The sequence below is a fragment of the Papio anubis genome, chromosome 11 (genome assembly GCF_008728515.1).
Source record: "Papio anubis isolate 15944 chromosome 11, Panubis1.0, whole genome shotgun sequence".
NCBI classification, from domain to species: Eukaryota; Metazoa; Chordata; class Mammalia; order Primates; family Cercopithecidae; genus Papio; species Papio anubis.
Genome location: NC_044986.1, coordinates 43,258,575 through 43,272,459, shown reverse-complemented (window position 1 = coordinate 43,272,459; position 13,885 = coordinate 43,258,575). Strand labels below are relative to the sequence as shown.

Sequence of the window (13,885 nt, the reverse complement as noted above, 5' to 3'; positions counted from 1 at the left end):
CCACTTCAGTACGAGTGTTATAGTTCATGTCTGTTCAAAGCAGACTGCACATTAGTGACTGTAGCTTTCATTGCATCTGTATAAATCCCATTCCCCAATATCAGTCTCCAAAGAAATATTTGAACTCCAGAAAGCTTAATAAGTGGTAGAGGTCGGGAGGAGGTGCAGGAGGTCATGAGTAGAATGCCAAAAAGCCTTTAATCTAAGGCAGTTTCACATATAAGCTTCAGACAAAACTAAAAGCATCTTTAATCTGAAAGGCACTTACAAAAGGTCATTTTAAAGATCATTTCAGTTGTCAGTTTCCTGTTTGTGAGGTCCTCAGAAATAAGAATTCATCAGTGGTGACCATGACAACAAACCTGCTTCCCACCAAAGCCTCCCCACCTCTGCTCAGCGATTGTTAGAAAGAGTGGAAAGGAGATATAGACTTACCATATTTCTGAAGGTCAGTCTTTCAGACTAGCTTTGGTTTGAAATTTTAAGGACTATATGAATTTCTTATTATAGACTTGTTAAGTAAATCATTGTTGAGGCTTAACAGGCACAAATTACTCACATATTTATGACAAAGGAATTCCAAGTAACAAATCATTTTTAAGTCACCATAAAGCTAAGTGTATTCAAAACTACATTTGCTTAAAGAAAACAATTTAATTCGAGCGAGGTATTTTGACATGGAGATTTTTGTCCTTTGGATATGTACATCTGTTGTTACAAATATTTAAATAAGCTTCCATGACCATTATGTCCATCTCCTAAAACCATGAAAAGCACACTCATGAAGGGAAACATACCTTGCTCACAGTAGAAAGTGTAGGAGAAACTGCTTGTTACTCCTTGATTCCAGTTATTTGCCTAAGCCTTCTTAGCTGTCTATATCTATGTCCTCAGCCTCCTCCCACCAGCTAAATTTGTAATGAGATCACCAAAAGGTTCATCTTCACTTTCAAGTAGAGCCCATAGCAACTGCCATATGAGGCCCCAGGCCCACATGTCCACATTTCTCCTAAGCATCATCCTTCACCTCTGGGCTCTTTTTAATCTCCTGAAGAGCAATTTAAAAAATACATATTAGCTGTTGAAATATATATTTGTCATAACAATTCTATTTTATAGATTTATCCTAAGAAAATATTCAGTGATGACTATATTCAAAGATGTAATTACAAGGTTGTTCCTCTGTGGGTTATTTTTAATTTCCAATGATAAGTGATGGTTTAATCATTCAAAATGAGTTTGTAGATGTCCATGGCATAATGTCATTGAAAACCACAGTTTAAAAAAGACTATACTTGATCCCATCTTTGTGAATGAACACACAGATATACACATACACATACAGGCATACACATACATATCAACAACGTACATTATGGGAATAGAGATGTATTCCATATTTTTCTTTTTTCATATGTAGTTTTTATTGTTTTCTATAATAAACTTTTATAATAAACAATGATTTATTTTTAATGTTTTCAGTTCTGTATAAAAGATGAAAGAAAGAGCATAGAGACAAGAATAAAAATGAGATGAATGAAACATTTCACCTCCTCCAGGCCATTCTCAAATGCCACCTAACTGATGCCCTCTGTTTAAAATTATAACCTCAACCCTTGACAAGTCTACTCCCTACTTTATTTATCTCCATAGCACTTTCTGCCATCTATAATATCATATATTTTAATTGTTTACTTTGTTTTTGTCTGTTCTCATAGAATGTCAGCTCCTTGAGGGCAAGAACTTGCTTCCAGAGAAGTGACTATCCCTAAACATTTGATGCAAAAGAAAGAAAGAGAGAGAGAAAAAAAAGAGAGAAAGAAGAGAGAAAGAAAGAAAGAGAGAAAGAGAGAGAGGAAGGAAAGAAAGGAAAGGAAGGGAAGGGGAGGGGAGGGGAGGGGAGGGGAGGGGAGGGAAGGGAAGGGAAGGGAAGGGAAGGGAAGGAAGGAGGAAGGATCTGTTGACTGTATGACTATAAAGGAATAGCTCAGGCCAGTACCAAGTGTCAAGAATGTTAGACTCTCTAATGATCAAGGCTTATAAAAATGTTTGGAACAACAAAAAAGAAGGAATAAGGAGAGTTAAACTATATTCTGAGCAAGAAGATGAAAATGTGAGAGATGACTGATTAAAACAGTACCGGGTTAGATACAAAAAAAATAATACTTCTCTCCCTTGCTACTTTGCTTTTCTCTGCTTTAAAGCATGACAGTCTGTGAAAAAAGCCTGAACTAGTGCTGCGTAAGGACACTGAAGTCTAAGGTAAGTGAGAAAGCTATAAAAGACTTCTTGTTGCTTTACGTGAGATACAGCCTAGGTGACCCTATCACGGCTTCTAGGAGGACTTTCATCTGCTGTAGACACCTACAACACGCTATGCTGTCTTGGTGTAAAATCACAATTTATTGTAATTAAGTACCACTCAGAAGGTCAGACTTTTGAGCATAAGCATTATATTCTGTTCATTGTTGATGTCTCAGTGCCTATCCTAGCAGAAAGTCCTCAGTAAATACATGTTTTATTAATTAACTACAAATCAGGGTACTGAGAAAACTTGTAAATTAAATTATTGATCCATGCTAACAAAACCTTTTTTTTCTCTCTTCTTTTTTTTTTTTTTTTTTTTTTTTTGAGATGGAGTCTCGCTCGGTCGCCCAGGCTGGAGTGCAGTGGTGCAATCTCGGCTCACTGCCAGCTCCTGCCTCCCGGGTTCACGCCATTCTCCTGCCTCAGCCTCCGGAGCTGCTGGGACTACAGGCACCCGCCACCACACCCGGCTAATTTTTTTGTATTTTTTAGTAGAGACAGAGTTTCACCATGTTTGCCAGGATGGTCTCGATCTCCTGACCTTGTGATCTGCCCACCTTGGCCTCCCAAAGTGCCGGGATTACAGGCATGAGCCACCGTGCCCGGCTGTGCTAACAAAACTTTAAAAATCATGTAGAATTAGACAAGTAACAAAAGATAGAGAGTAAACAATTGTCTGATTTTACAAACGTAGAACAAATATTTAGCAAATCATTCACTGATATTTTGTTGTCGATCTCAGGCCAAATTCTATACTGAATAATTAAACAGAGACTTTGTAAGTCCTTCAGAAAATAAGCTGTGATCAATAGGTACTGTCACAGGTTCACTCAGGAATATTTTTGTCCTATCAGCCAGATTTTCTTCTTGACTAGGGTTAGTAGATATTTTACAGAACCACCAGAAACTTTTGATTTCTGTAAAAGCATTGAACAACAGCTCATATAACATCTATGTTTACAGTATCTTGTACATAACAGATGCTTGATAAAAGTAGATTGGGCAAGTGCTTGTAAAGATTATTAATGGAATCTCTTCCACTCAACATTTTTCATGATGTTTTTTCTTTCTTTTATTGATCCATGCTTTTCCTCTACTCTGGGGTATTTATTTTTTCTCACCTTTCAGATCTGCCAATCTTTTCTTGAAAAAGTTATACCAGGTGTCTCATATATATAACTCTACTTAATTACAGGATTTAAGAATTTATTTATATAAACTATTGGAAAACACGGAAGCCTGATTTCACCTATCAATTTTGCTTTGGGAAGACAGACAGGTCAAGAGAAAATGATGAAACAGATGCTAGAGGTCACTGATGGATCTGAATTTTCTTGTATTTTCTCTTATGTTCCTTCAGGCTCAAACTTCACTTGCTTTCCCATTGCCCTTTTGCTATCCTGGCATATGCATAAAAGGAATATCAATGTGATAAATATATTATTCTAAGATGTTGAGGGTTGAATGCTCTATCACTATGGCATCATTATATTAAAGGAGAAGGTAGCAGATAATTTTTTATTTATATGTGGTAACTGCCATATAAAGGCAGTAGACATCAAGGTGCAGTCACACAAACTTGAATTTACTTCCTCCAAATCTCTGATACATATGGATGCTCTGGGAACAGGTCTGCATTCACGCACATGCACACATACACACACATACAGCTTTCACACTCACAAAGTGATGCAGAAAACCCTGCATGAATTTTCTCTCTCTTGGATATGCATGCGTAAGTAGAAAAACACTTGACTGGGAGTTAAGAGGTCTGGATTCTTATTTTGTCTCTACCACTAGCAAACTGTACAGTTATGAGTCATTTTCCTCCCTGGACTTTAGTTTTCTCATAAAATAAAAGAGATTTGGTAGAGGAAATTAAATGTTTACAAAGTTGTTGGAAGGGCTGAAGGAACAAACTCCTGGCCAGTGTCTTACAGTGTCTCTAAAACAACACAGAACTGGCCCCCTAAGGAAAGTTCTACCCCTGAGGCCACCATGGCTGGCCTAGGTCTGGAGCTGTTCATTCACTGAGAAGCAGCCTATGAACACTGCCAAGCTGGCAAATGGACACCCAAATCAGCAATCCAGAGATTAGCGTCAGGTTAAGAAATGGCCACTACACCCACTAATTATTGGCATCTAAAAGACTGAAAAATGAACACTAAAATCTGATGTTCACTAAAATCACATCCTTCCTGGCTAGCACTGACAATCAGGACAACAGGCAAGAGGCTTCTTCCTCTATTTTTCCTTTAAATCCCATACAAGTGCATCTCATCAGTAAAATCTGTGTCACATTGAGATCCTTAGTTGCATGGAAATCTTGATAATATAGTTTTTAGCACTTTCTAGCCTCTGTGATACCAATGAGAATACAGAACAGTTTAAGACTGAATGCTAAATGCTGAAAAATAATGTCTAGAAGTAATATGTTGTGAAAACAGAACAAGCTGCTTCAGGAGCTTGAGAGTTCCCATCAATGGAGACAGACAAAGCAGAAACCAGATTTTGTCAGAAATGTTGTAAATGAGACTGATTTTCAATAGTAATTTGCAGTTCTTGTTGCATATTTCAATCCTCTGACACTATTCCCAAAGATTCTTGTTCAGTGGGCCTGTGGTAGGCCCCAGGAATCTGTAATATTACAATTCCCCTAAGTGATTGTGAGATATAGCTGTACTTAAAGACCACTTTACTAAAATGTCAAACATCATCTCCAGTCTTGTTTATTTATGATTCCTCGATTCTAGATCTTTAGGACCATGCAGATCTTTAGGACCATGCAACTGTATGTGCCACACACATTTCTAGTACAGGAGCCAAATGTTATCTTCAGTTGAACACAGATTTTTTTTAGAACCTCTAGGGTATAAACTGGTCTATTATTCTGTTTATTATATTATTTTTAAAGGAATCTGTGTATCAACTATTCTTCAGTAACAAAAAAATAGTTCCAAAGATATTCTAACTGAAGGCATTCTTTTGCATGAAGAATTTATGACTAGAGTGTCCTGAGGTAATTAATTTTTTCCTGTGGAGGATTTCCAGGCCAATACAATGAGACAAGAATGCTGAACGCCCGCAATATAAAAGACATTTTAAGGTTTTGTTTATGAACTTCATTCATGTTGAAGATGTCCGCAGATTTATCTCCTGCGCAAGTATCAAATCCAATGCTCTTGCATACTTGTCCTTGAAGGGCTGGTAAATGTTTGGCTGAATAGAATATCATTTACAAACAGGTTTTATTACTGGACTTATAGTTGGTCAGTTACTCAAAATGATTATTCTATACAATTTACATCTAAAATCCAGATTTGTTACACAAGGAGGAATGTCAGGATTTATGCTGGGATTTCAGGTCTTGGTACAGAAGATGTAGCTTGAAGGTCCTTGTTATGTAACAGAGAGATTTCCATTTTAGTAGGAAACATGCAGCTGGTCTGCTATTAGGAACTGAGGATCTTACAGGTACCCACAAATAGAAAATTTGACTTTGGTCAATAGCATGTTTATACTTCGGATGGGGTACTGAGAGAGATAGGTCTATAACTGCCTTTTTGCAACTATATTTACCTTAATTTTCTTCATCATATATCCACCCAAGGCCAGTTTTATATCCTGAAGGTAAAATACATTTCAGATTTTTTTAAAAACCATGATTCACGAGTGTTTGGTGCTTGACGGTATAAGGTTGTATACTGTATACACATAAAATAAAATTGTAAGATTCACTATATAAATGTATGGCAGAAACCACATCTAAGTCTGCATCAAGCTACTGACTTTCTTCTTTTTCATTCTAGTTTCTTTAAGCTACAATCATATCCTTATGGTGACTGTCTTATTGCCCTACCTATCTTTTTTAGAATTTTTCAAAATATATGAACCAAATGTAAATACTATGTCATATCAAATGTTAGATCAAAATTATTAGGATGCAAAGTAAATAAAATAGGAGGAAAAGAGTTATCCAATATGGTGAGCAGAGTAATAGCCCTGAAACATGCCCATATCCAAATTCCAGGAACATGTGAATGAGTATATTTCATACGGCAAATAAAATGTGAAGATGTGATTAAGGGTATGGATGTGCAATGGGGAATTGTCCTAAATTACATAGGATGTGCAATGGGGAATTGCCCTAAATTACACAGTAGTCCCAATCTCTTCACATGAGTCCTTAAAATCCATAACCTTTCCCAGCTGCCTTGGTTAGAAATATATTATATTAGAAGTGCTCAATCTGCCATTGCTAGCTTTGAAGATAAAGGAAAGGAGCCACAATCCAAGAAATGCAGGCCATTCCCTAGAAAATGTAAAAGGCAAGGAAATTGATTCTTCTTTAGAACCTCCAGAAAGGAATGTAGTCCTGCCAACATCTTGATTTCAGCTGAGGGAGACCTGTGTTGGATTTCTGCTCTACAAAACTGCATAATAATGCATTTGCATTGTTAAGCCACTAAATTTGTAGTAATTTGTTTCAGCAGCCGTAAAAAACTAATAGATTCAAAACCTTTTATTTCCATGATTGCTCCTGGTCTCATCAGAGTAGCAGAGGTTAATAACTTCCCAATAATAGTCAATGAAATAATTTAACATTTTAAAGAAAGTTTGAGTATAGAAGAAGGACATAGAGTTTGAAGTTGAAGGCGAGACTCAATGAACAAGTAGCAATGTGACCTTGAGAACAACCTCAAGTTTTCTGAGACTTAATTTCATCTAAGCCTTGCTTGCCTTGCAGAATAGTTGAACATGTCATATTTATAAGAGGATATAAAATGCTTTGTATTTTATAGGTTAAGTATCCCTATCCAAAAATATAAAATCTAAAATGTTCCAAAATCCAGAACATTTTGGGTGCTAACATGATGTCACAAGAGGAAGATTCCACACCTGACCTCATGTGATGAATTGCAGTCAAAATGTAGCCAAAACTTTGTTTCATGCACAAAGTTATTTAAAATACTGTATGAAATTCTCTTCAGGCTATGTGTATAAGGTGTATATGAAATATAAATGAACTTTGTGGTTAGGCTTGGGTTCCATTCCCAAGATACCTCATTACGTATATGTAACTATTCCAAAATCTAAAAGAATCTGAAATCTAAAACGCTTCTGGTTCCAATCATTTCAGACAAGGGATGCTCAACCTCTATACTCTATAAACAATCATATTGCCCATTAATTTTTTCTCCAAGAAAATATGTATTTCTGTTAAAGATTTGCCAAACTGTTAATTTAGGATCTTCAAAGTGGAAAATTCCCTCCAGTGATTAGGAGAGACACAAGAAGACAATAAAGATTTTATCACTCACAGGTCTTGAGTAGAGAGTGTGGTACACAGCACACCTGGAGACCACACATACAGAGGTCAAGGAGAGCAGGCAGGGAGAAATAGGGAACTGTGGGCCAAAGCCTTTGTTGAGACTAGGCCATCATCCAAACAGGGGAGTTTTAATTGGTGGGTTTAAAGCAAGTAGGCATGAGTTCCAAGAGGTCACACTGTGACAGAGAGGTAGTCACTATGGCATAACTGCAGAGCTTTAGGGATGTGGAAGTCAGAAGGCTACTCAAGTAGGTTTATCTAGCTGTCCCAGAAAGAAATGGTCATCAGAAAGTGATAAGGCAGATATCTGGATTGGCCACATAGAGGAAATGGGAAGAGGTATAGAACTGAAAACTGTGTGTCAACGGTGACTGAATCCTGCTTTTGGTATAGAGAAGTTCGACTTATATTTAAAATGGATGTCAGGACAACATAAAATTATAAAAATGCTTTACACAAACTGATGGCAGACATTATTTGTTGTCTCCCAAATGTTCTTTCTTCTTTTCTGCTTTTATAGAAAAATCACCCAAGTTTTATCTTACAACATGGCAATCCAGCCACAGACTCCATCTTCCAGGGTCATTTGCAGCCAGGGATGATTAAGTTCTAATCCTAGACCACTTGTCTCAATTCTAAACCACAGAATACTGAACATGACCATGTTTCCACTGATTCACTCAAGCGTTCACATATTTTTTAGCCATCTCAAAAGAGAAACCACTGCGATTTGGTTCCTAACTTTGTTAGATATAAAAAGTATGAATCATTGTATAAATCATTAAAGGAATTAAACTTTCTTTCATTTTAGGAAAGGTTATTAAAATTTACAACTTCTGAATGTGTATCACTTATTAAATGATGGACCATAAAAGAATGTAACCAATCAGAAATTGACAATGTCCTCATTATGTACTGTTCACACACTGATACTTGTTTATGTCATATCTCAGAATTGACAAACTGAACTGTAGTGCTACTTAATGAGGCACTTTATAAGCAATAGAAAACAACTGAAAAAGTGGATTTCCAGTAATTACCGTGACTAATACTAATTAAAAATGTCTTTAAATGGAGACATGACAAGGGCATAAAATTTGAATCAGATTATGCAAAAAGTCATACTCAGTAAACAAACGTGGAAAGATTGCAACTTACATCAGGTCAGTTGTTAGCAAAGAGCCCACTACTCCTCAAGCTGTATCTGCCTTAAATCAGTCCCCAGAAAATACTTGAAATAAAGAAGCACACAGCAAACTGAAACACCCACACTGGAAAGAGAGATGTCATTCATAGTAATTATCAGCAGATATTTCTGCAAAGTACATTCAAGTAGAAATGTCCTTCTTAACTTCTATGCAGTCAACACATACTTATACATATAAATTAAAAATAATGAGGACAGTATTAAGACTAAGTGAATTACTATTAATAATTAATAAGTAATAAGACTAAGTGAATTATTAATAAGAATATGGGGCATAGAGATTTATGTAGGTTATTTTTGCTATTACTTATTTTTGATCTAGCATGGCTTTCTACCTTCTTTTTATAAAAGATCCACACATGGTTGTGAGAAACACTTTTCTTGTTTTTTGGATGGAATTGACGTCGCTTCCCACATTGATGGTCATTAATCTTGGGCCGGCCAATAAAAGCACTTCATACACCCGACAATAGTGATTATATAACTGAGACCAAGTCAGATCATCTCTATGGCTTGACATGTGGATAATTAAAGAGAAAGCATCACTCTTGTTGTGGAGTTAAATGCTATAAATATCATCTAAATCTTGAGTTTCTGGTCACTATCATTCCTACCACACAGGAAAAAAAAGGCCAAGAAAATGCAGTTGATACTGAGGAAAAGAGAGTCAATATATGAAAGAGGGAGGGGAAAAGAAAAAGGGTAGAGATGAGAGGAAGAGGAGGGGAGTGCTGGGCAACACGTGAGCACCCAGATCCAGCGATGACTTTCCAGCTACATTAGCTAAAACAGCAAACAGCTTCTTTACGAAACTGATATAGTCTGAAGTTCATTTATTTTATTTTAAACTCAAATGATACCGTGTGAGGTGCAAATAGTAGCCCAGAATTACATAGCAGAATTTGAACCACAGGGAAAAAAATATCAACCACATCAGAAAAGAAAAATTCATTTGCCCACACTGAAATTATTTATAGGAGGCACTTGAAGTAAATCTCATTGTACTATATAAAATATATAACTATACTGTATTTTATTTATAGTAGTTAGATCTTTTTTATATAGTTATATACTATATATTATATACATAATATAACTGTACAGAATGCTAGATAAAGCTCTGCAGCCTTTCTCATAGATTAAATATTACTATAAGATTAGATTAAATCACCAATTCATTTAGCTAATAATGTAAAAACATATCAAATATAGGTGGCAACACAGGGAGGGGACATATGCAGGATTTATAATTATGTGTGGCCTAAGCCCTCCTAAGGTATCTAGTTGCTAGCTGCATTGTCATTACAACTAGGATTTCCCAAAAGGTAAGAAATTCAATTTTTGCTATCCCAATTCCATCTTACACTCTGGGCTTACTTCACTTTTCTGTAAAATTAACACCAAATGTCGATGCCTTTTGGTTTCAGAGAATTACAGCAGGCTCTCCTTCTTAAAATTTAGCATCACAAGCCATGCCCCACCTCTGAACACAGAAATTAGAGTCATTCTCCAAATGTCATTGATTAATGTCTCTGCCTTTAGATTTCCAGTGTTCCAGAAAGCCCATTTACCCCCAGTCCATGCCATGACTCTGATTTAATGCCCTTTTCATACAGAGTTTGGTCCGAAGGTGAAGATCACAAATCAATTCCCACAAAATTTTAATTCTAAAATGCAATTTCCATCATTCTAAGTCAATCTTTTGTTTTTGTGTTCTTAAAGTCTCAAATTAAGGAAAAACTTACTTCAGATATTCTTAATGATGGGAGATCTCAAACACGCATCTAAGATAATAGTTTCAATTAAATGTTTAGTTCCCAAAGAAGCCAGATTAATTTTAAAACATTCCATACAAAATATGGTCTTTAATGCAATTCTTTTCAGAGTGTGTCATATATCACCACTAAATAGAGCTATATACTTATAAATATGGTATGGAAGCAGAGGAGAGAATATTAATTTAGCCATGTTGGAGAAACTGTAAGTTATCTCAATCATCATCAGAATCATCATCTTTATCATCATTGTAATGTTTACTGAATGTTTACAATCCTATTTTTAGGTGCTATTACTATGGTCATTCTAAAGATTTTAAAAGAAACTGCATTCTAAGCAATTATATTAGAATTAGACTCTTTCCTGCTACCACTATCAAGAAATACTGGATAAGACACGATTAAAAACAAGAGAGATAAGATTACCAGGCTGCTAGAAGCACTGGCTGACATTAAAACAATTATTGACTTTAACAGCAGTACAAGAAGGGAGACAGAAACTTGGATCCCCAGAAGGTCAGGAAAATTCTACAGGCACTCAAAACCATAGAAGGAGAAATGGCAAAAAGTTGTGTCTATCCCAGGCCTCTGCTTAGTTTGAAAATAAAAAATAGGAGTCTCCCAGAAAATTTGTAATCACAGGCTAACTGTATCAATTAATTACTATCATAACAATTGCCTCAAAATATGTGACTTAAAACAACACTAATTTATTCTCAAACTTCTGGAAGTCAGAAATCCACAATGAGTCTTATGAGGCTGAAATCACAGCTAAGATTAGGACTATATTCCTTCCAGAGTCTCCAGGAGATAATCCGTATCTTGCCTGTTTTGGCTTTCAGACACCACTCATGACCCCTTTCTCCATCTTCGAAGTCAGCTGTGAGGCATCTTCTCTTCTGTCTCCTTGGCTTTTTTATTTATTTTTTTCTTTTGTGAGATGGAGTCTCGCTCTTGCCACCCAGGCTAGAGTGCAATGGCGTGATCTTGGCTCACTGCAACCTCTCCCTCCCTAGTTCAAGCAATTCTTCTACCTCAGCCTTCCGAGTAGCTGGGATTACAGTGCTGGCCAACATGTCCAGTTAATTTTTGTATTTTTAGTAGAGACAGGGTTTCACCCTGTTGGCCAGGCTGTTCTTGAACTCCTGGCCTCAGGTGATCCACCCACCTCAGCCTCCCAAATTGCTGGCGTTACAGATGTGAGCCACAGTGCCCGGCTCCTCTTGGCTTTTTAATACAGCTTTATTGAGGTATAACTGATATAGAGAAAAGTACACATATTTAATATATACAATTTAATGAAGTTGGACATATGCATATAGCTGTGAAACCATCATCATAATCAAGGTAATAAATATATTCAGCCTATCCAAAAATTTCCTCATGCCTCTTTCTGGCTTTATTGTTTTACTTTTGTGGTAACAACACTTAACATAAGATGTACTTCCCTAACAAAAATTTTAAGTGAACAATACAGTATTGTTAACTATAAGCACTATGCCATACAGTAGATCTCTAGAACTTATTTATTATGCATAATTGAAGCTTTATATTCACAGCAACTTCTCATTTTCCTCTCCCCTAGCCCCTGACAATTATTGTTCTATTCTCTGTTTCTATGAATTTGACCTATTTGTGGATACCTCATATGAATGTAATTATGCAGTGTTTGTTCTTACTGTGACTGGATTATTTAACATAGTAAAATATCTTTCAGATTCATCCATGTTGTGGCATATGTCAGGATTTCCTTCTTTTTAAAGGCAGACTAATATTCCATTCTATGTATATACCACAATTTTTTGCTGAGCTTGGTGAAACAGAAACTAGATCAACCTACAGATAAAAGAAGCTCTGAAAATACAAGCAAAATAAATATGAAGAATCACCACACCTAGGCACATCCTGGTAAAACTGCTAAAAACCAAATACATGAAGTAAGATTGTAAAAGCAACCTGAATAAAAACGACACACTACACTTACAGGAGTAGCAATAAGACTTACAACAAAATATTCAACAGAAACAATAGGAGTTAGAAAATAATGAAGTGGCATCTTTAAATTTCTGAAAGAAAATAATTACTAATCAGAAATTCTATATTGAACAAAATATTCTTCAAATATTAATATTCAGAAAACCAAATCTGAAGTAATTCATCTTTAGCAGAATCACTCTAAAACAAATACCAAAGAGAGTTGTTCAGGGAGATGGAAAATGCCCAGGGGGAAACATGAAAATATAGAAAACTATGAAAATCAATTGAAATAATGAATTTGTTAGTAAACAAATGAATATGGCCTCTACATAATGTCTTGTGTGGTTTAAAATAGAAGTAAAATATAAAATTAAAAAGCACGAAAACAAAAATTCACAAACCCAAGGAGATAATTATAAATGTTTGTCTAATAACAGTATTAAAATATATGAAGCAAAATTTATAAAATCACACAGAATTACAGAAAAATGCAAACAAAATTATAAACTTCAACACTATTCTCTCAATAGTTATTATGAAGAGTAGAGAGAAAGCCAGTAAGGACGTAGAAGATTTGAGCAACATCATCAAACAACTTGATTCAATCGGCATTTACAGAACAGTCCACCTTAAAACAGCAGAACACATATTCTTTTCAGGTATATACAGCACATGACGCATCTACCAAGATAGATCATTGGAAAGTCTGAAAAAATTTTAGAAGATTCAAATCAAAGTATTATAATACTATTATTATAACTTATGGGTCAAAAAATAAACCAAAAAGAGACTGAGGAAATATTTTGACCTGAATGAAAATGAAAATACAAAACATCAGTATGTGTGAGATGCAGCTAAAGTAGTGCATTGAGGAAAATTTATAACACTAAAGACCATTTGAGAAGAAGAATGGTCTCAAAGCAATAATCTCATATTCACCTATATAAATAAGAAAAAAGGAGAGCAAGTTAAACCCAAAGAAATAAAAATTCAAGAATAATAAAAATCAGAGCAGAAATCAGTCATAGAAAACAGAAAAATAATAGAAAAAAGTCAATGAAACCGAATGCTACTACATTGCACAGATTAACAAAGTTGATAAACCTCTAGGCAAACTAATGAAGAGAAAAAAGAAGACATAAAATAAAAATGTCAGCTTTGAGTGAGGTGACATCACTATAAATAATAAGAGGCCATTAGGGAATGCTATTGAATGAAATCAATAAATTACAGTTTATATGAAATTGATACATTTTTTGAAAGACACAATCAAAAACCACAATTCTT

At 35.4% G+C, this 13,885-nt stretch overlaps 1 long non-coding RNA gene across 3 annotated transcripts in view; it reads left to right on the top strand.

Moving 5' to 3' along the window:
* Nucleotides 1–13,885, top strand: part of LOC103887644 — a 107,499-nt gene that overhangs the window by 48,468 nt on the left and 45,146 nt on the right. For 2 of the 3 annotated variants that reach the window (XR_004176940.1, XR_001906507.3), the window contains exon 4: nucleotides 2,205–2,262. The exons of the other annotated variant lie outside the window; for it this stretch is intronic. This is a non-coding gene — a long non-coding RNA (uncharacterized LOC103887644). The remainder of the gene's footprint in view (nucleotides 1–2,204; nucleotides 2,263–13,885) is intronic. 3 annotated transcript variants of the gene reach the window in all.